The 25,439-nt window shown below is 42.6% G+C and overlaps 1 long non-coding RNA gene across 1 annotated transcript; it reads left to right on the forward strand.

The window, feature by feature from the left end:
- The first annotated feature begins 72 nt into the window (after positions 1–72).
- LOC134344373 (uncharacterized) lies at positions 73–20,835 on the forward strand. The gene is made up of 4 exons (XR_010017427.1): positions 73–250; positions 803–937; positions 13,531–13,622; positions 20,561–20,835. It is a non-coding gene; the product is annotated as an uncharacterized LOC134344373 (long non-coding RNA).
- Positions 20,836–25,439: the final 4,604 nt, after the last annotated feature.

Below are 25,439 nucleotides of genomic sequence, written 5' to 3' on the forward strand. Positions count from 1 at the left end.
GCGCTCAGCCCTGAATGACCGGGACCGCGACCAATCCGAGCGTTGATTGACAAGGACCAAGACGTCATTCTGGATAAAAGAGTTCGTGCATGTCGGAGTGACAGAGTTGTACCTTTGCTTTTTGCACGGTGGATTTTGAGCAAAAAATTAGATTGATTCTGCACGGTTCCTCCCTGGGAGTAAAGGGAAATAACGTCCGGAGCACAAGTTCAAGTCCGACCATGAAGCTGCGAAATTTCAATTATATTAAGTAAGCGTGGAATAAAATAAAACTCATGTCAGAATAGTGAAGACCATTATTGGGTTGCTAATATTGCACCTGAAAACTAAGGACCAGGTCATTTTGAGGGTCCCTGCTGTTTTCCCCCAGGAGTAACACCTTTCCAAAGTGAAAGGACTGGGATAAACGTCCTAAAATATTGCAACACACAAAAGTTGCTGGTGAACGCAGCAGGCCAGGCAGCATCTCTAGGAAACGGTGCAGTCAACTGCACCTCTTCCTAGAGATGCTGCCTGGCCTGCTGCGTTCACCAGCAACTTTTATGTGTTGCTTGAATTTCCAGCATCTGCAGAATTCCTGTTGTTTGCGTCCTAAAATAATGGACGGGTCTAACCTGGCCAGCTCTTGTGGGCGCATGTCAACGGTGTTTATCTGACAGATTTACAGCATGATTAAGTTCTATTGTTCTCCACGAAGCATCCACCAGCTGTGGAGCATATTCCATTTCATGCTTCTGCTAATTTACGTTTGCAGTTAAGTAACTAAATGTCTCTTAATGTCATTGATGTACCCAAACAACAGGAATTCTGCAGATGCTGGAAATTCAAGCAACACACAAAGTTGCTGGTGAACGCAGCCGGCCAGGCAGCATCTCTAGGAAGAGGTACAGTCGACGTTTCAGACCGAGACCCTTCGTCAGGACGAACTGAAGGAAGAGTGAGTAAGAGATTTGAAAGTTGGAGGGGGAGGGGGAGGGGGAGATCCAAAATGATAGGAGAAGACAGGAGGGGGAGGGATGACTACTTTCTTAGGTAGCTGGTCCCATATACCCATTGCCCTCCGTGTGAAAAAATTGTTCCTCAGAACCCTTTAAAATCTTTGATCTCTCATTCTAAACCTGTGCCCGCTCGTTTCTGGTACTCTTTCCCTGGGAAAAAGACGCTGTGCATTCACCCTATCTGTACCACTTTTGATTTTATACACATGAATAAGCTCATCCTTCGGTTACCTATGCTGCTCAAAGTCCAACCTTCCATCCCCAGCAGAGAGGTGGAAATGGGTAACCAGACAACAAGGCTCTGGCGAAGCTGTGTAGACCAGTTCCCCGTACAGTAATGCAATAGATTGCAAAAGCATTGATACAATTCCACAGGAAGCTAAAGAAATAAGTCAGTCAGTTTCTTATGTTCCAAGGAATAAAATGCAGGCCTGCCCAACCTCTGCCTATAACTCAGGCCCATGAGTCCTGGCAACATTCTTGTAAATTTTCATTGGACTCTTTACAACTTACTGAATTCCTTCCCAAAACAGAGTGACCAGGACAGAATACAGTACAACACTCCAAGTGCACCCTCATCAGTGTTGTACAACTGTAACATAATGTGCCATCTCTTATAGTCAATGCACAGGTTGATGAAGGCCAATGTGCAGACATCCCACCCTGCAAGAACTCACTTCAGGGAGGTAGCACCACCACCTCTGCCCCCCACAACCCCATATTCCCCCTCCCCCCCAGTCAACCTTCAAGGGTGTATGTATACAGGACATTTGATTATGAAAGAACACAACAATTTATTTGATCACATATTGAAACTAGTTACACACACTTATTTTGTTGGCAGTCTCAATGCTAATAGCCAAGTACTAATACAAATAGCTTTTCTATTTACTTGCAAACTTTCCTTGTAATGTGATGTGGCTTGCTTGGCAGATTTGAGCATTTTGCCAGAAGTCTCAACCTCATAGCAGTCTGTGTCAATGAATTTGTTAGTTTTGCAAGACATCAGATTCACAAGTGTTTTGTAAGACAGCTTCTGAATTCTGTTTTGTAAGAGTTCTGAATTCTGTGCTAATGTGACGCACCATGCTGAATGCCGTTTTCAGATCACAATGAGAATTTGGCAGCACCAAAAGCAGCTTCATCAAATGGCAGAGCTCTGAGTCTCAACTGCCCTGTACTCACAGTGTCACATTGGAGTGCTGGAAACAGACCCAAATGCAAGACACAGACACTGAAGTACAAGGAACAGGACTTGACTAGAGTAGGGACGTGACAGGATTCAGGCAAGGAGCAGGGACAAGAACACAGACTTGGGCTAGGGAAAGCGGGACCAGGACTAGGAACCATGGACTAGGAGACAAGGCTTGAACTCCGAGTCAGAGACTGGACAAGGACCCAGGATCTGGGTCTTGCCTCGGTCTCAGACCCTGGAACCAGGCAAGGACATGACATGGCTTCAGGACAGGAAGTGGCTGGGGTCTAGAGGCCTGGGCTTGGCGGCAGAATCCTCAAGGCTTGGGTTCCTGGGGCTTGGCCGCGGGATCCTCGTCTTGAAGTGCAGAGGCTGATAACTGAGGCTGGAGCTGAGAGACGGATTGGGAACTGAACATCAACGTAGAGCTGGGACTCATCGTTAACATGACACCAGCATGAGACAGGACAGTACATAGACATAGAGCTGGGACTTATAGTTAGACAAGCCAGGACTCAACCTCTCCACATCAAGGTGGGACAGGTCCACCTGTTGGGTAACAGCAGGACGGCCAGTGAAGGTAGGACCGATTAGAGATAAAGGTGGGAAGATGTGCCTGGAGGCTGTGGAAGTGAGCAAGGTCCTCAATGAATACTTTTCACCAATGAGAGGGAACTTGATGATGGTGAGGACAATATGAGTGAGGTTGATGTTCTGGAGCATGTTGATATTAAGGGAGAGGAGGTGTTGGAGTTGTTAAAATACATTAGGACAGATAAGTCTCCAGGGCCTGACGGAATATTCCCCAGGCTGCTCCACGAGGCGAGAGAAGAGATTGCTGAGCCTCTGGCTAGGATCTTTATGTCCTCGTTGTTCACAAGAATGGTACCGGAGGATTAGAGGGAGGCGAATGTTGTCCCCTTGTTCAAAAGGTAGTAGGGATAGTCCAGGTAATTATAGACCAGTGAGCCTTACGTCTGTGGTGGGAAAGCTGTTGGAAAAGATTCTTAGAGATAGGATCTATAGGCATTTAGAGAATCATGGTCTGATCAGGGACAGTCAGCATGGTTTTGTGAAGGGCAACATCATGTCTAACAAGCCTGATAGAGTTCTTTGAGGTGGTGACCAGGCATATAGATGAGGGTAGTGCAGTGGATGTGATCTATATGGATTTTAGTAAGGCATTTGACAAGGTTCCACACGGTAGGCTTATTCAGAAAGTTAGAAGGCATGGGATCTAGGGAGGTTTGGCCAGGTGGATTCAGAATTGGCTTGCCTGCAGAAAGCAGAGGGTGGTGGTGGAGGGAGTACATTCAGATTGGAGGATTGTGACTGGTGGTGTCCCACAAGGATCTGTTCTGGGACCTCTACTTTTCGTGAATTTTATTAATGACCTGGATGTGGGGGTAGAAAGATAGGTTGGCAAGTTTGCAGACGACACAAAGGTTGGTGGTGTTGTAGATAGTGTAGAGGATTGTCAAAGATTGCAGAGAGACATTGACAGGATGCAGAAGTGGGCTGAGAAGTGGCAGATGGAGTTCAACCCAGAGAAGTGTGAGGTGGTACACTTTGGAAGGACAAACTCCAAGGTAGAGTACAAAATAAATGGCAGGATACTTAGTAGTGTGGAGGAGCAGAGGGACCTCAGGGTACATGTCCACAGATCCCTGAAAGTTGCCTCACAGGTGGATAGGTTAGTTAAGAAAGCTTATGGGGTGTAGGCTTTCATAAGTCAAGGGATAGAGTTTAAGAGTCACAATGTAATGATGCAGCTCTATAAAACTCTGGTTAGGCCACACTTGGTGTACTGTGTCCATTTCTGGTCACCTCACTATAGGAAGGATGTGGAAGCACTGGAAAGGGTACAGAAGAGATTTACCAGGATGCTACCTGGTTTAGAAAGTATGCATTATGATCAGAGATTAAGGGAGCTAGGGCTTTACTCTTTGGAGAGAAGGAGGATGAGAGGAGACATGATAGAGATGTACAAGATAAGAGGAATAGATAGAGTGGATAGCCAGCGCCTCTTGCCCAGGGCACCACTGCTCAATACAAGAGGACATGGCTTTAAGGTAAGGGGTGGGAAGTTCAAGGGGGATATTAGAGGAAGGTTTTTTACTCAGAGTGGTTGGTGCGTGGAATGCACTGCCTGAGTCAGTGGTGGAGGCAGATATACTAGTGAAGTTTAAGAGACTACTGGACAGGTATATGGAGGAACTTAAGGTGGGGGCTTATATGGGAGGCATGGTTTGAGGGTCAGCACAACATTGTGGGCCAAAGGGCCTGTATTGTGCTGTACTATTCTATGTTTTATGTTCTAAGACATGTCCCCCCCCCCCACAGGGCAATGGCAAGACAGCCTGACTTACCCCACAGAGGCAAGGACAAGACAAGACATATCCCCCCCACAGGGTAACAGCAAAACATCCTGACTTGCCCCAGAGGCAAGGACAAGAGACAAACACCACAGAATAACAGACAGTTCCATCTCTGCTGCAGGGAAGCTCCGAGTCTCAGTTACAGCCAGCAACCTCAGCTGGCTACAGAAACAGCCAGATCCCTACCTAGCTCAGAGTGGCTGGCAGCCACTCAGCTGGCCCAGGAAACAGCCAAATCCATACCACAAAGACCACTCCAATGAGTGGCAACAAGGCTCCATGAAGCAGTGGTCCTTCAACCAGGCCTAGAGATCATGAATGGTTTCACTAGCCTTCCATTAGCAGATCACTCTAAGAGGGACTGACAAGACAAACCAGCAGCCTATACTCAATCCCAAGGCTACTTATATTGCAAGCCCAAAGATGGGAATCAGGTGCCTATAATTAACTCAAACAAGGGACAGCGGGAAGACCCGGCATCCTGAGTCCACGGACCGGACCGTGAACCGGAATGTGGACTTCACGGACCCGACCATGACACACAGATTTTACTTTGGACAGCTTCCCCCAGAACTCATCAACTGGCAAACTTTAGTAGTTTGGCACCAGTCCTTCAAGGTTACTTGAGACATAATCCAGGACTTCCAAGTGGAGCTGTTCTCTTGCATTTGCCTTGATCAGATTTGGAAATCTCTCTGCCAAAGTCAAAATCTGCTTTATCTTGGCTCTCTGCATTGACCACTGACAGATTTTTCAAGATTTGGTCTCTCATTGGGAACTTCTCCAAGATTTTTTGAAAGCACCTGACATAGAATTCTCTGGCATCTTTGGAAAGCTGCTTTGTCTTGTAAGGGGGTATCTCTTGTGCTTCCTTGCTTATATTATATTAATTTATTTTATGTTATGTTATATTATATTATATATATTATATTTTCATGGAGTCATTTTTTTAATTCTATTACAACTATAAGCAAGTCTACAAGGAGTTTGGCCTCATCACGCAGGACATCAATAGAGTAACTACTGAGCAGCTAGCCCGCTAATTTAAATAACGTTAGCTGTGCTAATGAATGAATGACACCTGTTAAACTCACCTCAACATATCTTTTACAGTCATTTAACCCACCATGGGCAATAGAAATAAAATAGCAAAGCGTGCAGCGAGCAAAACTGTCATTATTTTTGACCCCTATTAGGCAATGTACACTTTAGTGTAGTCTGGGGTGAAGTACGTTTTATAAATGTTTTGGAACACTCTGCCATGGCGCTGCAGGACACTAAACTGAACTGATAGACAATGAAAGAGAGAGAGAGGTTGACTGTAAAGCCCACGCACAGAGAAAACTGATAGGTCTACTTAGCACAAGGAGAGAACAATCAGGATGCTCTCTCTGTCGCTCTCTCACTACATCTGTCACTCACTCTCTCTGTCTCTCCCTCTTGCTCGCTCATTCTCAAAAAAATCAATTTCCGGGATATTATATATAATTCGCGGGTGTCAGTGAGCCGCTATCAGTATGCGGGAGACTCCCGGAACTTCTGGGAGAGGTGGGATGTCTGAATGTGCCACAAAAGCCACTCTGTTTACCTGTGATAACATTTCAGTAAACTTTGCACCTGTTAGCCTAGGTCCCTCTGTTCTCCAGGACCCGACCATTAATTGTAAGACCTACCCTGTTTGACTAATCCAAAATGCAACATCTCACACACACCTGGATTGAAAGCCATTTGCCATTCTTCAGCCCACTTGCCTAATTGATCAAGATCCCCTAACTTTTCTCGCAGTCTACAATACCACTGATTTTAGAATTGTTTACAGCCTTAATAACCACAGGCCCCAGCACCAATCCCTGTAACACACCTCTATTCACGGGCACTCAGTCTGAGAAACAACTTTGCACCACCCACCCTCTGATTCCTACCATTGGGATTCATCTGACATGGTTTTCCATGGACCAAGCCATGCTGACTATTTCGAATCAGACCTTGTCTATTCAAATGTCGGTAGATCCCACCTCTCAGGATTCCATCCAATAACTTATCCACCACTGATATCAGACTCATTGGCCTGTAGTTCCATGCTTTGCTTTTGCTAGCCTTCTTAAATAACAGTACATTTACCTCAGTCCAGTCTTTTGGAACTTCAACTGTGAATAAAGATGAAGCAATTATCTTGGGCTCCAGAACTTCTTACCTAGTTTCTGCAGCAGGCTGGGTTGATCAGAGCCAATATTTTGAGTGTCCAGGAGATGTGGTAATAATTACACAAGCACAACAAAGTAATTTACGATTAATTTATTATCATAAAATAGAAAGCACAAATAAACCACACAAAATACTAAGTTGCAAGTCACATAGATTTCCAATAAGATTTTAGGGCTCACGATTCTTAGTCTCCTCTTGATTGTTGCTGTTGTCAGGGGAAATCCAAATTCCAACTCACTCATGAAGACACCCATGAATCCCAGGCACCAACTGCGATTTCCATTCTGGGTGAAGCCCAATGAAACTGGGAAGGGTACCGAATAATTATGAGTTTCCCAGACATGGAGCATCCATGAGACAGACAAATTCTTTGATTTTTTTTTGTCTCCACACAGCCTTTCTTTCTTCAAATGCATCCTGTGCCTATTAACACAGTGTTCAGCATACCCTCATAAATCAATTCAACATTTTAATGATCCTTGTAACACAAAACAATCCTTGGACTTACAAAAGAATATTAACATTACATATGTGAGGTGTTCACACTTTAATAGTCCCTGACACTACGAAAGAATCCATCTGGCATTAACAGATATTAGACATTAACAGACCTGCAGTATTTAACTTGTACAGACACTCTACATGCTGTTCGCTCAGAAAGAGTTAAATTTTCATTTTGAACTGTTCAAACATTCATTCAATTCTTTACAAAATTTAATAGAACACAGTTTCCTGCAAGGATCAAGGATGCACTTTGTCAGAGCCTGGGGATTTATCTACTGTGCTTTAAGGCTGCCAATACATTCTTCTTGGTAATTAATACATGGTTCTCGACCTCACAACTCGTTGCATCAATTCCTTACAATCCATGATCTTCTCCACAGTAAAAAAAGACTGTTGAGAAATACTCTTTAAAAATCTTACCCATTTCTCATAGCTCCACATGTAAACAACCATGTTAATCTTTAGGGGGTCCTATTCTCTCTTTAGTCACCAGTTTTACTTTTAATATATCTTTAAAATTCCTTGGGATTCTTCTTAATTTTGCCTACAGATCTATCTAATGTCCTCTTTTTGTCCCCCTGATTTCCCTCTTAAGAGTACTCCTGCATTTCTTGTACACAGCGTAATTTGCTTGTTCCTGATTACCTAAACCGATGCACACCTCTTTCCTTTTCCTGACTCTTTTTCCTGTAGTTCAAAGCACCACTGCAGCTATTGATCTGTGTCATGAACTGTATTCCAGTTTCAGTTGCTGACTGGGATCGAAATGAGCCACACTGAGTTACTACTGCCCAGATTTTTCATGGAAATCCCAGCAAAATTCCTGTGGCTGCCACCATTACCCCTAGACATTGAGAGCAATACCCAGATTTTCTTCCATGCAGTAGTGAACATCTCAAAATTGCATTCAGCTGGTTGTGATTCTTTTCTCCAGTCACACTGAGGGAAGGGTCTCAGCCCGAAACATCAACCACTGTATCTGTTCATTTCCATAGATGCTGTCTGACGTCCGAGTTTCTCCAGAATTTTGGCTGTGTGTTACACTGAGAAACATTCCTTCGTGGAGCACAAAACCTAGGAGCTCTTCTCCCAAGATGGCTGCGGGTGCAGGGAGAGGGGTCAGTTACTGAGTGCACTTAAGGAAGAGATAGATATTCGATGTTAAGGGAATCAAGGAACATGGTCTAAGTGCAAGTCCTTGTGGCACTTAAGTAAAGGTCAATCTTACAGAGTGGCAGAACAAGACCAAGAGGCTGAGAGGCCCAATTCTGTTTCTATTTCTTACGTTTATATCTATTCCATTGTTGGAGTTGTCGTGGATTCCAGTGAGGGGGTTTAAAGTTGCAGCAATTTGATGGTGGACATGCTATGGGTAGACATGGGAATATCTGTGAGGCATGTATTTTTGTTTGTGGACAGTGTGGCCACTGGGCTCGAAGATGCCCTCGGGTCAAGGCAATTTTGATAACAATTTCCACCTCCACCACTACCAACACCAAAGACTACACAGTTTAAGTAATCCATCGTGGAACTGTACGTAAGAATTTGTATGACTTTAATTCTGCCCATCGTAAAATACCACTGATAGAAGCCTGCAAGTACTTTTTAAGGCATTTCCTCCCAATGTGATACTGAAAAGAAGGGTTGACGTTTTTAGTGGATATGTGGAGTGTGCATGTCACACCGCGGTAGCAAAGTGGATAGCACAATACTGTTATAGTTCAGGCGTTCTGGAGTTCAGAGTTCAATTCCGGTGCTGTTCTGTAAGGAGTTCCTGTACGTCCTTCCTGTGGAATGTGTGGGTCTTCTTCAGGTCCTCCCGCTTCCTCCCACAGTCCAAGGACATACTGACTGGATAGTTTAAGTGGTCATTGTACATTGTCCCGTGATTAGGTTTGGGTTAATCGGGTCTGCTGGGGGTTGCTGGGGTGGTGTGGCTTGAAGGACTGGAAGGGCCAACTCGCACTCCATCGCTAAATAAATAAATACAACAAAATACAGCACCTTCCTTCCTGTTCTGCTCAAGCAGCTGAACCTTTTTGCCTTACTGAAAGCCTGCAACCTTGCAGCCAGTGCATTGAACCTTGTTGTGCCTCAGGAGTACTACATGACAATGGACAATTTAAGGAAACTGAGAGGGTTCCTCACCACTTCAGAACTCCGATAAAACATAGTGAACTAACGATGAACCTTTTCCTGCTTTTCAATTACTTACTACAATTGCTATTATAAACTAGTGACTCTTAATAACGGGAAAGTTGAAGTAACTAGAAGAAACAAACGAGCTGACTCCTTTGCTAAAGCAGCAACGGCAGGTCTCTATGGCCACGTCACACTCCATTGTGATCAGGCTACCGATACTTTCCAAATTCTTTGAAAAATTTGTAAAAGTTACAGCATGATGCATCGGTAGCTGAAAAGACTTTATGGACTAAAGCACACTATGTACGAGAGTATAAAGGACGATGGGTACAATTGAAAATGAGAGGTTCTTGACCAGAGCAGGTAAAGTAGCAGCAACTGTGTGATTTACCAGAGGATAATCTTGAAAGACACTGCCATTATCTGCCACTGCTGGGCCCTTCCCCTGGAATTTGTTTGTGCATCTCCAAGCAGACTTTACGCAGTAACCTAAATGTATGGGTTATGCTTGTGCACGTGTTTTTTTTTCATCTCCATGGGTAAAAGCTTATCCAACTCAGAGAACTGGTAACTGTGGATAACTTTGATTCTGAATATTTATTCCTGGGTTTGGGATCTCTGAGAAAAATAATAGTTATATGAGTTGACAAAAGCCTTGTAGTGTAAGCATCATTTCAGCTGCTCTTACCACACTCAGTGGGGCTCTGAGATGCGGTTTAGAATCAGAACCAGGTTTAATATCACTGGTGTACATTGTGAAATATGTTGTGTTGCATCGTACTGGACATTGCAATACATAATAATAACTATGAATTACAATGAGATGTATATATAACAACAGAAAATTAAATTAAGTAAATACTGCAAAAAGAGAGGGAAAAGAGACTGAGGTCGTGTTCATAGGTACATTGTCTTTCCAGAAATTTGATGGCAGAGGGGAAGAAAGTGCTCCTGAAATGTTGAGTGTGTGCCTTCAGGCTCCTGTACCTCCTCCTTGATGACAAAAAATAAGAAGAGGCCATATCCTGGGTGATAGGGGTCCTTGATAATGGATGCTGCCTTTTTGAGGTATTTATTTTTGAAGGTGTCCTGAATGGTGGGGAGGCTAGTTTCCCTGATGGAGCTGGGAGAGTTTATAACTTTCTGTAACTAAATTGCACGATGAGTCTGAGCTAAAATGGCCAGAGGCTCTTCCACTGGCCCTGATGCCAATGCGCTGCACTCTGAACTGCACAACAGGCTTATCTCCACATGGACTTGCCAGCCACACCTGCCTTTTTAATTGCAAAGATGGGCATCCATATTATGAGTGAGAGCATGTTGCAGTATTGTATAGCACCAACACAAGCTCTTAAGAGTTCCCATCAACAGGTACTTGAAGCCCAGAAGATCATTCTGGCTGCAGAATGTCAGATCTCCCAGCCGGGAGATTGGGTGCTGGAGAGAGCCTACCGATGAAAGAACGGCCTGGAGCCCAGCTGGGAAGGTCCATTCCAAGTGTTGCTGAACACATATACTGCTTTAAACGTCCAAGGAAAACACATTAAGACAACGATGCCATTGGACCAGGGAACAGGTGGCCAGTAGAACTGATGATAAGGACTGAACTCTTGATCTTTGCTTTTTGCCACCTTATACATTTTAGGTAATCTGGACATCCGTTTTCTGCCTAAATGCAGAAGTATCTCACTACATTAATACTCCTAATACCTTTCTTCACCTTAGTTATGAATATGTGTCGTGTACTAACCAGTCGGGTTGTTGGGTGTGCTCCAGAGAGGGTCTATACATTCAGAAGGTGGATTGCCATTGTGTTTATACTGTACTCCTAAATCACTGAGAATTTGGTTCTGCGTTTTACTTTGATAGCGGTATTAGAACTGCAAAGGGAGCCCTGGACTGCACTGTCCATAAGCATATCTGTTGCCGATGAAACAGTTTAGAGGATTGGTATCAAACTACTTACAATCATTGCATAATCATCCTGCTTCATGGGGCTAGCGGTGAAGTATGTTACTGTCACCAACAAGGGATAAAACTAGACTAGTTAGCAGTATGTGCCATGTCTATACTACCGGTGACACTCTGAATCCCATTAATGGTACTTACTGGGTCTATAGGCCAGTAGGCTGTCAGTAGTAACCTTTCTAAAATGGGATATTTGGCAAAGCCATGGAGGAGATGTTGTTACCTGGCCTACGTAGCACCATAGATGTACCAGCTCCACATTCTCTCGACATGCTACTGTGAGAGGCTGCCATTGAAGGACTATGGAGACTGAGTGTTTCTGGATTGGAGTGTTCCTGTCTGGGAACATGCCAGACTGGTTCATGAAAGCACTAACATGGCCTCAGCAGTACTGGGGAAATAGGCTGCTAACACAGCTTTGGTGCGACATGACACAAGCCAGGCTATCAATGACATTACTGCTGAAACGCTGGCAATCCATACTGTGGCCCTTTAAGATCAACTAGCACCAGATTTTCTGTTGTCTAAGAGAGGTGGGCCATTATTTTCCAGGAGTGTTGCACATATTCCCCTGATATCAACAACCAACTGACCTTGATGAAACTGTCATGAAGTTTCAGAGACTGTGCTATTGAAATTCAATAAGGTCTATTTTGTCTTTTACAGGACAAAGAGGAGGGAGTGTGGAAGTTGTGAAAAGGCACAAGTTAAAGACAACTTCCAGGCAAGAATAGCCTTGGGCAGTTGTAGTCAAGTGATACGTTTGAAGTGAAACCACTGGAGACACCTCAGATGAGATACACAGGGATGACTGGGACAGCACGTGCTCATGCCACACGAGTGAGACATTTCCAGAAAAGTCTTCCAAAAACATAGCGTCCCCTTACAGAATAGAAGGTGCCAAAGACAGATGAGATAGGGATAATGGAAGGATGTGAACCATACCCAACAACTAAGGGACAATCATCTTTAATAACTTCAAAATATCAGCAGCTGTCCGCTTGAAGTTTCAATTGAATTTAACATATCCATTGTAAATGGCAATTAAATCTGCAAGCAAAGAATTCAAACGTATACAGTACTGTGCAAAATCTTAGGCACATATATCTAGGGTGTCTCGGACTTGCACAATACTGTAGTAATTTTATGTATTGCACTGTTATGCTGCCACAAAAAAAAAAACAAATTGCATGACATATGTGAGTATTGATAAACCTGATTCTGCTATGGGTCTCCATTGTGGACTGAGTGTGGGAAGGGGGCAAGGTGAGGGGAATCATGGTTGTGAAAGGGGGAAGGGAGAGGTGAGGGTGCAGAGAGACCAGGAGTTCCCAAAATGGGATTCATAGACCCCTTGCTTAATGGTATTGGTCCATGGCATATAAAAGGTTGGGAACCTCTGAGAGTGACGTTCTGTAATGATCAATTACCCAATTGTTTGGAATCAAATGACCTTGCCTAGTGCCTCAGGGCTTGGTGAGTCTGCACCTTCAGCTCTTGGCACTACTTCTCTACCATCCATCCCACACTCCTCCCACGGCCCTCCACACTTGCCATTCCCAACAGCTTTTGCTCCTTCCAGATTGACAAAAATTCCCTTTCCATTTCACGTTGACAAATACAGTACTGAGCAAAAGTCTTAGGCACCCAAACTATACATATGGGCCTGAGACGTTTACCAAATTTACCAAGTGGTCAACATCTATAACTGCTAAGCCAATTCTGTATAATAAAAAGTAAGTTTTCTGTCCTGGCCTCAGAACAGTGTGGGTGAAAAATACTGTTTTCCTTGTGCACAAGTAAAATAAAAGTATGTTTGAGTTATAGGAGTAGGTGTGTTCTGGGCCCAGTTATTTTAAATATTTTATTTTATCATCGGCAACAACAAACTGAACAAATATTTTTGCAGTTTACCGTCACAGTTAGCTCATTCTCAACTGTAGTAGACGTTCCTCTGACACTTACATAATTATACATTAATTCTGACAATCTTTTTTTTTAATGAATGCATATTGATTACCCACTGAATGGATAACTAACCACTGAAGATGTCTTTAGTTTCCAGATTGTTGTTGAATTTGTCATCATATGAACCAGTTTTGCTTTCATATCTTCCACGAAGCTTTTCTTTTCTTCCAAGTCCAAAACTCATCCCTCTACCATTGAAATAGGACTGAAGGATTCGGAAAAACTGTTCAGTGGGAGAAAAAGAAATTAAAATAATTAACCGAGGTAAGCATTTAAATTCCAATACTGTATTGCAACCGTATTTTCAAATGTATTAAGAATTGGATTGCCTAAAAATCATTTGTATCTTCACCAGCAAAAGTTAAAGATAACAAACAAATTGGAAAATACTTGTGGCTTACACTATCTGTAGGTGGAGTCAGATACAATAATTGCATTTAGATAAGCATTGAAGGGCATAAATGAATGGGCAATAAGGTTGACATGGATGTGGAGAGTGAAGTTGCCTAATAAAGGCTCGTTCAAACAGAACATAGAACAGTATAGCACAAGAACAGGCCATTCAACCCACGATGCCTGTGCCAACATTGATGCCTATTTAAACTAATCCTATCTGAATGCACACAGGATCCATTTCCCTTCATTTCCTGCCTGTTCATCTGCCTGTTTAAGTGCCTCCACCAGCTCCCCAGCAGTGTGTTCCAGGCACCTAATACTCCCTGTGTGAAAAAGCTTGCCTTCTAAATCTCCTTTAAACTTTTCTCCTCTTCACTCAAGGCTCTGCCTTCTAGTACTCACACTCTGAGAAAAACTTTGGGTATCTATTTTATCTGCTCTTCTCCTTTAGCCCACATTCCCCCCATGGGGCATAGGCCACCAGCAGCAAGTTGCCAAAATCTTCTGTCCTGGGCCGAAGGTTGATTGGCTCTGTGACTTCCAACTTCACACATCTTAGTGATTTTCAACCATTTTTTTGGCCGCGGCCCCCTTAGGAGCTCTTCTCAGGTTCCAAGGCCCCCCTTTCAAACAGGGATACAACACGAACAGATAGACAGAAAATCATTTATTATTAAACATCAAGAAAACGTGAACATTCCGATATACAGGACAAAACTGAAAAAAAGACTGTATGAAGTTAAACATCTATCAGGCCTAATGCGATCCTTGAGCTTGGTGCTTTTCTGTCAGTTTCATGATATTGGGCTCCAAATTAGACAGTGACAGTCAGAGGTCACCTCTTGTTGCGATATCAATTTTGTTCCTGGATTTTGTCAAGGAAACTACCTTGCAGAATCCGCTGTCAACCAAATATGTTAGGGGAAAGGCAATAAAAAATCTTTGGGCTTTTTCCCACAGTGTTGTAAATTTATTTGGCAGATCAATCTTGATCCAAAAATCTTTTTGAAACTGACTGAACTGACGACATGCAGTCATATCACTCTGAAGATCAATCAAACTCTCTTGAATTTCTGCCTCAACTTGGGTGGGTTGTACTTCAAATGGATTCAAAATCTAATCTGGGATACTGAGGTTTAACAGGTCATTAAATCTTTCTTGCATATCCATGTGTATCTGCTTGAGATGTTTCACATAAATGGTAAGCAATGAATTTACCAGGTGTGCCGAATTCAAACGGTGTGTTAGAAAGATATTATAAATAGGAGGGAAACTATTGACTCCAATGAAGGTTGCTGTTTGGGTATTTCATCGGTTCAGTTACCAGGGCCCCTTTAAACTCTTGGGGCACTCCTTCTCACAGTTTTCAGTCGGTGGCCCCCTTCAAATGTGCCAGGGCCTCCAAGGGGGCCATATGGCCCCCGTTGAGAATGGCTGTTCCAGACGAAGATCCTCCCTCTCCCAGGGAAAGAAGGAATTCTTGTAGTTCTGTTTTTTTACGGGATGATATTGCTACCCTCTTCTCCAACCTCTCTGCTTTCACAGCCAGGCTTGGGGCCATCCATAGCGGAGTTACTTTATCCACATCTCTCAAAATTTTATATACTTCTAGCAGGTTGCCCCTTCAGCCTTTGACAATCCTGAGAAATCAATATGAGTTTGTCCAACCTCTCCTTATAGCTAGTACTGTCTAATCCAGGCATCATCTTGGTGAGGATGCTTACACCCTCTCCAAAGCCTCCACATCCTAAATGTGGCTAGGTAAGGATTAATGAAGTTGACACATGATTTGCCAACATTTATACTCCATGCCTAACTGATGAAGGCAAGGATACCCTCTGTGTTGCCAGCCTCAAGGAGCTATGGACTTGCACACCAAGATCATACTGTACATCAATGATCTTAACGGTCCTGCCGTTTATTGCATAATTTCCTTCTATAATTGACTTCCCAAAGTGCAGCACCAAAGACATAAAAGTTGGCAGAGTTCTGGATAGTGAGGAAGGTTGTCAAAGGATAGAACAGGATATAGATCAGTTGGAAATATAGGCATTGGGGAAACTCCATTGCCGTTTCTTGGCCCATATTTCCAACTGATCTATATCCTGTTGTATCCTTTGACAACCTTCCTCACTATCCACAACTCCGCCAACTTTTATGTCTTTGGTGAACTTACTAATCAGCCCACCTACATTTTCTTAGAACATGGAGCAGTACAACACAATACAGGCCCTTCGGCTCACAATGTGATGCCAACATTTTAACCTACTCTATGATTTATCCAACTCTTCTCTTCCACTCTCTCTATTTTTTTTCATCCATGTGCCTATCCCTGTTGTATCAGCATCTACCCCAGCCCCAGCAGTACGTTCCAGGCACTTAGCACTCTCTAGGTGAAAAAGAAACACCTCTGACATCTCCCCAAACTTTTCTTCACTCAATTTAAAAGGATATCCTCTGGTATTAACTGTAGCCACCTGGGAAAAAGACCTTCGCTGTCCGCTCTATCTATGCATCTTATAATCTTATATACTTCCAACAAGTTGCTTCTCATCCTCCTTTGCTTCAAAGAGAATATCCCTTGCTTGCTCAACATTTCCTCATATAGGATATGTGATGAAATATATCAGCTCCGTCCTGAGAGATTACTTGGATTCGCTCCAATTTGTCTAGCAGAGCAATTGGTCAACAGCTGATGCCATCTCATTGACTCTTCACTAAACCCTGGAATATTGGATAGCAAAGCTACGTACATCAGGATGCTCTTTATTGACTACAGCTTGGGATTCAATACTACCGTCCCCTCAAAGTTAACCTATAAACTTCAAGACCTCGCCCGCAATACCTCTTTGTACAAATGGATTCTGGATTTCCTCACTTGTAGACCCCGTTCAGTTCGGATTGGCAACATCATGAACATCTCCTCCATGATCTCCATCAGCAAAGGTGCACCACAAGGCTGTGTGCTTAGCTCCCTGCTCTACTTGCTTTACACCTTTGACTGTGTGACTAGGCACAGCTCCAACACCATATTCAAGTTTGCCGAAGACACCACTGTTGTGGGCTGTATCAAAGGTGGTGATGAATCAGCACACAGAAGGGAGACTGAAAATTTGGCTGAGTGGTGTCATAACAACAATCTCTCACTCAGTATCAGCAAGACCAAGGAACTAATTGTAGATTTCAGGATAGGAAACCAAAGATCAACAAGCCAGTCCTTTATGGAGGATCAGAAGTGGAGAGAGTTAGCCACTTTAAATTCCTGGGTGTTACTACTTCAGAGAACCTGTCCTGGACACAGCAAGGAAGTGCAATTGAGAAGAAAGCATGGCAGCGCTTCTACTTCCCTAGGAGTCTGTGTAGTGGAGAGTGTGTCGTCTGGCTGCATCATGGCCTGATGGAAACACCAATGCCTTTGAACAGAAAATCCTACAAAAGGTAGTGGATTCAGCCTGGTAATTCCCTCCCCCTCCCTTCCTCTATCCCTATTTCACATCACCTCCCTCTTAGTTCCACCTCGTTCTACTACTGCGCATTGTTCTCCTGCCAATCACCTCCCTGCTTCCCCTCCCCCACTCCTTTGTCTTTCAAATTACTGTTTTTTTCAACTACCAGCATTCTTCAAACTCTCCCCAAAGTTCTTCCTTCAGTCCTGACGAAGGGTTTTGGCCCGAAACATCGACTAATTTTTTCAACTGATGCTGACTGACCTGCTGAGTTCCTCCAGTGCATTGTGAGCAGCCCTCCCAGCCATTGAGCACATCTACATGAAATGCTGCCATAGGGAAGCAGCATCCATCATCAGAGATCCCCACCACCCAGGCCATGCTTTTTTCTCGCTGCTACCATCAGATACAAGAGCCTCAGGACTCACACCACCAGGTACAAGAACAGTTACTACTTCACAACCATCAAACTCTTCGGCAAGTGGATTAACTACACTCATCTGCCCATCCGTTGAGATGTTCCCACAGCCAATGATCTCACTTTAAGAACTCTTTATCTCATTATCTCATGCTCTCATTATTTATTACTATTTATTTATATTTGTATTTACACAGTTTGTTGTCTTCTACACTGTGGCTGATTTTTCATTGATCCTCTTATAGTCACTATTCTAAGGATTTGCGAGTATGCCTGCAGGAAAATGAATCTCAGAGTTGTTTATGGTGACATATATGTACATTGATTATAAAACTTACTTTGAATTTGAACATTGGACACGTTCTCTAATCCAATCAGCAACAACTCTGCATCTTCTGTAAAACATCCATTTTCTTCCTATGATGAGGTGAGCAGAACTGAACACTATACTCCAATGGTGGTCTAATCAGTTTTATAGAACTGCAACATTACCCCACAGCTCTTGAACTCAGTTCCCCAACTAGCCATTTCTGAATCTGTGCTGCCTAGTTCCTAAGGATCTCAAGCCTCATGAATTTCTGGATGAGCTATTCCTTGTCAAATTCCTTACTAAAATCCATACATGCCAAATCCACTGCTCTATCTTCATCAATTTGTTTCGTCTCCTCCTCAAAAAACTCAATCATGCTCATGAGGCAAGTCCTGCCACTCCCAAAGCCATGCTGGCTATCCCTAATAAGACTGTGCTCTCCAAAAGCTCATAAATCTTGTCCCTAAGAATCCTCTCCATTAGTTTACCCAAGTTTTCATCCAAAGCATTAGTGGCAGATGGCAAAGGTCCATGCACTGTTCCCTGTGGAATGCCACTGGTCGCAGATCAACATTCAAAATACCTCACCACCAATATTCCCTGTCTTCTATGCCAGTCAGTTTTGGGTCCAATGTATAGATCCCATGAGCCTTAATCTTCCAGATCAGCCTACCTAACATAAGGAATCTTGTCAAGTGCTTTACTTAAGTCCATGCACCTCTCCCACTCAAAGCCATGCTGACACCCCTACAAGTCCATATGTTTCCAGATGTGACTAAATCTTATCCCTAGGAATCTTCACCAGTAATTTCAATACCACTGATGTAAGGTTCACCTCACTATAATATCCTGGATTGTCCCTATTTTTCTTGTAAACAAGGGAACAATGCTGGCTATTCTCCAGCCCTCCAAAACCTCACATGTGACTAAAGAGGATACAAAGATTTTTGTCAAGGCCCCAGCAATCTCCTCCCTTGGCTCTCTCAATAATCTGAGGTAGATCTCATCAAGCCCAATGGGTTAATCTACCTTAATGTCCTTCAAAATACCCAACACCTTCTCCTTCTGGATATCACATGCCCTAGAATATCATCATCCTCCTCCCTGAGCTCACTATCCTCCATGTCCTTCTCGTTGATGAATGCCAATGCAAAGTATTTATTAAGGATCACACCCATTTTAAAGGAGAATTTGTATCCTTCCTTCCTCCAAAGATTGCCTGCTAAGTAATTGCATTATTGTCTGCCAAACACTTACCAGGTCCCTGTTTTGTTGCTTCTCTAAAGATTTCCATCCGTCTTCATTGACGATTGACTCAGGGTTTACACATACCAGTAGGAAGATAAATGCAAAGGGAATGAGGAGCGGAATACTGTTCATCCTAATAATAAGGAATATTTTTTACACAGTCAAAAACATAGAATCCACAGCAGATTAAACTCCACACTTCTTATCTCAGACCAACAGAATGTATTTCTTGTTCTTCATTTACAATGCAGTTTTCTGATAAGTGCACATTGGCAGTTCCCCTCAGCTTAATTCTTTCCTATGTCTTGATGAAGAAGTTTCTCCTGGATCACTAATTAGATTTTTTACAGACTGGTTTATTTACTTAGTTTCCTTTGGCTTACTAGTTTTGAACCTACCGGCTATTGAACACACATTCGCTATAAACAAACACTGGCTAGTCCCTTCACTGTTTTAAAAAAATCTTGAGAATCATGTCTCAGATTGTTTGGTCTTCTTGTGAATGGTGAAGAGTGATTTGGATGCGAAGAAAAAACATTTCAGGATGTATACTGTAGACATTTCTCTGACATTAAGAGAGAAGGATGTAGGCAAAGTTTCTAAAGAAATACAAAACCATGAGTCCTGGGCATTTCTGGACCCTGTTCACTCAAAGTGAAGATGCGTTCAGGATGGTACTGAGAGCCATTCACTAGAAGCCCACAGGGATGATGGAAGGAACAGACAGGCTTGTCCCATATATCCTATCAGCCACTTTCTGCCCCATCAGCTGAAGGGTATGTAGCTCCCACAATGGGCTCATTAGTGACATCAGACCTCACCAACTCAAGTGGATTACTGAAGGAGAAGATATTCAATCACTGCTCCTAACATTATTCACCGTGCTTTAGGAACTAGCAAATAGATAGGGTTGCCCATTATCAACATAATGCTAACTTTAAAGTAAAATCTCTGTTTCGCTGCAGACGGTATTATTATGTCCTTGTGAATAGGCTTCAGATGTTGGTCTAATCCAAAAACCAGGTTAAAGTCAAAAGCAATAATGAAACACCAATTATATTAGGCAACCTGAGATAATCTCCTTTCTCTTAAAATGATCCTAACACAGGAAGTATTCTTTGATGAGCAAAAGAAGGCACTGAAGGAGACTGGCCTAAAACTCGATGATCCTTTTCTCTAACGGAAAAGCTGTTTGAAGTAAGATAAAGGAAATTAGTAAACTTGACCCTGATACAAAAGAGATTAGCCAGCAATTTTTTTTTACCGTTTCATCTTCCCTTCCAAGTTGTAACCAATCAATTCTTAAACAGCAATGCAATTGATGAAATAAGGTCAAAATTTTGGTGAAATGCCACCGATTCAAAACATTTTTTGTTCTTTTCAGATGCTGCCTGACTGAGTATTTGGACGCTATATCAGAACTGAACATTGAGAAGACAAGTGCACTTTAATTTGCAGAGAGGGGAAGGTGGAGATAACAGAATGAATGATCACTTTTCCAGTTCTGACAACGGGTCCCTCAAGCAGATTTCAAAAATCTGCTATTTTTTTTGTTCCAAATAAAATCAAACCATAAAGCATAAGAGTACAATCAATGAAGGAATCAGAAAAAAATGTAGTATGTAGTAGATTTCCACAGTTTGTTCTTACCTATCTAGGAGACTGATACTTGTGCACAAGCAAGGGCTCTGCTTCTGCCTCTGATCTATGATCTGCAGTAATGCTACAATTTATACACCTGCTCCAGCCCACTCAGAAATTCACTGACACATGCATGACTCACTAAGCACAAATGGTTCATTTTCAGAAGCCCAGACCAAACAACAAAGTAAGACTTTGAAAATAATTTATTCTACCTGCCCTTTTTAGACAAATATTATATCTAGGACATATGATTTTATGCAGAACTGTGACAAGCTGAAAGTATAATTATGAATTTAGAACTACTTTAAATTAATGTAATTCAATTAGTTAGCTAGTTTTTTTTTGAATTATGCAGCCTTTCCTATGAAAATACAACCATCGTTATCGCAAATGCTTGGAACGTCTTTTATTCTGCATTGATTAAAATAAATTTTAAGCAAGATTTATTTTTAGGCATCTAACTGGGTGCAAATTTGTCCACAAAGCATTTGTAAAATAAACTGAAATCTCTTCAATTCAGTTGCAAATGATATATGTTTAAATTATGTCTACTATATATATGTATGTGTGTGTGTGTATATTTATTGAATTTCAGACATATGTTCTGTGCATTTCTGATCCTGGTTCCTTTGAAGCAATAGTAGCAATCTGATTAGATGGGAAGTAAATTTATAGTGTCCACTCAAATAGTGGATCAAAATATGAAAGCATGTGTCACAACCTTTAATATGTTAATTGCCTAGAATTCAAGTTGGAAATTTCAGTAAAAACAACAAGCATCATAGAGCATTAGCTGTACAGTCTGATGTCAGGATATTCAAATTAATACAGGATAGTTGTAAGACTCAACAAGTCAAGCTGTATCTGTGGGAAGGGAAGCAGTCAATGTTTCAGGTCAGAGAACATTTGTCAGGGATAAACATCAAAGAATAGTGTTGGCTCTGTATTCTCTACTTCGTTTTAGATTTCCAGCATCTGCAGAACTGTTGATTTACAGGCAGAAATTAATAATGCTTTGAGTTTTTATGTTGATCATCAGCATTATTTTGGAATCTGTACCTGCAGCTACAGCTGGGAAAGCAAATGAACTGATCCCCAGTTCATTCACTAACCCATCAATTCTCTTGATAAATCTAATCCATTCCAAATTTATTTTTTAACTCTTCAATTTGAATTGCTTTTGATCTGACCATAGGATGGGAATATCATGACTATACAGTATGTGTATAGGGAACTAATTCTTTGGGAGGTAAAGATTGCCCCAAATTAATTTCATGGAATTGTAAATAAGGTTTAAGTGGATGAAGTCTTCATTTCCACATTATATACTTGATACATTTTGCCCTTTTCAGAAAACTAATTTGACCATCTCTCATTGACAATCAGCACAGGTATACTTCAAGGATGCATGTGTAGCCCACTGTTCAACTCTCTCAACACTCATGACTGTGTGGCTAGGCACAGCACAAACCCATCTATAAATTTGCCAATGTCACCACTGATGTTGGCAGAATCTCAGATGAAGATGAGGAGGCATACCAGAATGACATAGATCTGCTGGTTGAGTGATGTCATAACAACCTTGCACTCAGAGTCAGCGAGACCAAGGAATTGATTGTGGACTTCAGGAAGAAGAAGTTAAGAGAATACACACAAGTCTTCACTGAGGGGTCAGCGGTGGAAAGGGTGAGAAGTTTCACGTTTCTAGGCATCAGCATCGCAGAGGATTAATCTTGGACCCACCAAATTGATGAAATCACAAAGAAGGCATGCCAGCACTATACATCATTAGGAATTTGAGGAGATTTGGTGCGTTACTAAAGACACCAGCAAATTTCTAGAGATGTAAGGTGGAGAACATTCTGCCTGGTTGTATAACAGCCTGGTATGGAGCCTCCAATGTGCAGAATCAAAAGAAGCTGCAGAGAGTTAAAGACACAACCAATTCCATCACAGCCCACCTCACCATCAAAAGATAGCGCCACAAGAAGGTTGCATCCATCACTGAGGCCCCTCACTCTCTGGGACACACCTTCCTTTCTATCGGGGAGGAGATACAGAAACTTGAAATCCTGTACGCAACATCTTAGAAACAGCTTCTTCCCCTCTGCCATCAGATTTTTTGAATGGTCCATGAACCCATGAACACTACCTCACTATTGCTCTCCTTAATATTTACTTATTTATTTATCTTTGTAACTTACAGTAATTTTTATGTCTTGCATTGTACTGCTGCCACTAAACAACACATTTTTCGATAAATAATAAATCTTATTCTGAATCTCTCATGCCAAAATCTTGATCCCCAATTATTCTTGGTAATTTACAACCATTAATAAAGTTCCAGAAGAAAATGTTAATTACTAATATTTTCCCTGAACTATTTTTTGACATACATTCTAAGTTCTCCCTTCACAGACTTGGCACATGCCCTCCTGGCTGGTTCTGCTGTGTTTAAACACGTTTCCATTTGTATTTTCTCTTCCTTTACACCTATAAACTCAATTGGAAACTGAGATGCTCTCTTTTGCGGTTGAAACCTTATCAAGTGATTCATTGGAAATTTTCACTCTGAAGTCTGGATATAGGATCACTCATGTCCTCATTATTGCTTCCAGGGAAGTGTGATCTCATTTTTATGTGTGAAATACTGTGTATGCTACAGCAAAATAAGTGCACTGTGCTATAGCTTTGTGATTTAGACATAGGAGCAGAAACAGGCCATTTGGCCCATTGAGTCTACTCTACCATTCAATCATGGCTGATCCTTTTTTCCCTTCCTCAGACCCACTCACCAGCCTTTACCCGTAAACTCTAAAGCTGTGTCCAATCAAGAGCCTATCAATCTCTGCCTTAAATACACCCAATGACCTGGCCTCCATAGCTGCATGTGGTAAGAAATTCCACAAATTCACCACTCTCTGGTTAAAGAAATTTCTCCACATCTCTGTTTTAAATGGATGCCCCTCTATCCTGAGGTTGTGCCCTCTTGTCCTAGACTCCCCAACCATGGAAAACATCCTTTCCACATCTACTCTGTCTAGGCCTTTCAACATTCAAAAGGTTTCAATGAAATCCCCCCTTATCCTTCTAAGTTCCAGGGAATACAGACCCAGAGCCATCAAACATTCCTCGTATGATAACCTTTTTATTCCCGGATCATCCTTGTGAACCTCCTCTGAACCTTCTCCAATGCCAGTACATCTTTTCTTAGATGAGGAGCCCAGAACTGTTCACAATACTCAAGGTGAGGCCTCACCAGTGCCTTATAAAGCCTCAGCATCACATCCCTGCTCTCATATTCTAGACCTCTTGAAATGAATACTAACGTTGCATTTGTCTAAGTCTTTCTGCAGTCTACCTTCTTAGAGCATCGAACATAGAAAATCTACAGCACATTACAGGCCCTTCAGCCCACAATGTTGTGCCAACTATGTAACCTACTCTAGAAGCTGCCCAGTATTTCCCTATCACATAGGCCTCTATTTTTCTAAGCTCCATGTGCCTATCTAAGAGACACTATTGTATCCGCTTCTACCACCTTTGCTGGCAGAGTATTCCATGCACCCACCGCTCTCTGTGCGAAAAACTTACCTCTGACATCCCCCTTGTACCTTCTTCCAAGCACCTTGAAACTATGCCTCTCATCAGCTGAAGCACCTCTATCAGGTCACTTCTCATCCTCCGACACTCCAAGGAGAAAAGGCCAAGTTCACTCAACCTATTCTCATAAGGCATGCTCTCTGACCCAGGCAGCATCCCTGCAAATCTCCTCTGCACTCTCTCTACAGCATCCACATCCTTCCTGTAATGAGGTGACCAGAACTGGACGCAGTACTCCAAGTGGGGTCTAACTTCCTCATGGCTCTTGAACTCAATCCCAGGGTTGATAAAGGCCAACACACCATACAACTTCATAGCAGCACTGTCAACACCACCTGCCCCTCCACCAATCTTTGTATCATCTACAAACTTGGCAACAAAGGCATCTATTCCATCACCTAAATCAGTGGTCCCCAACCTCTGGGCCGCGGACTGATACCAGGCTGCGAAGAATGCAGCAGTGCAGCGGTAGTGGGAACGCACCCAGCACATCTTTAAGAAAAAAGCCGAAATAAACAAGCTAATTAATTAGGTGCCACCAGGATCATATCAGAGGCGACGCAATTGGCGATGCCAAACAGGCCAAAGGTCATCCAGCTGCCACTCCAGATCCCTAACCCGGTCTTCAAGGAGCTGCAGCCGGATGCAATTCATGCAGATGTAGTTCCCTGGGAGATTTTGTGTCTCCCAGGACTCCAACATCCGACATGAAGAACACACAACAGCCATTTACTACACTAGGTACAGTAAGAGTAAAAAAAAAGAAACCTTAACAGAAGCTTACCCAAAGCCAACGCCTCTTCTGAGCTGAAGCCTCCCTTGAGGTAAAGCCTGTCACTTCTATGCTCACCACTGGCCTACTCCCAACAATGGCTGCCCCGTTTGTCCCTCCTGTACCTTTAAGCATGTGTGGCCAACCTGTGAGAAACCTCATCACTGTGCCCTGCTGTTGCAGCTGATTCCATCAGAATGAGACTGAACGCCCGTGAGGCTCTCCTTTTAAACAAGTGCCACCA

This window comes from Mobula hypostoma, chromosome 3 (genome assembly GCF_963921235.1).
Source record: "Mobula hypostoma chromosome 3, sMobHyp1.1, whole genome shotgun sequence".
Lineage (NCBI taxonomy): Eukaryota > Metazoa > Chordata > Chondrichthyes > Myliobatiformes > Myliobatidae > Mobula > Mobula hypostoma.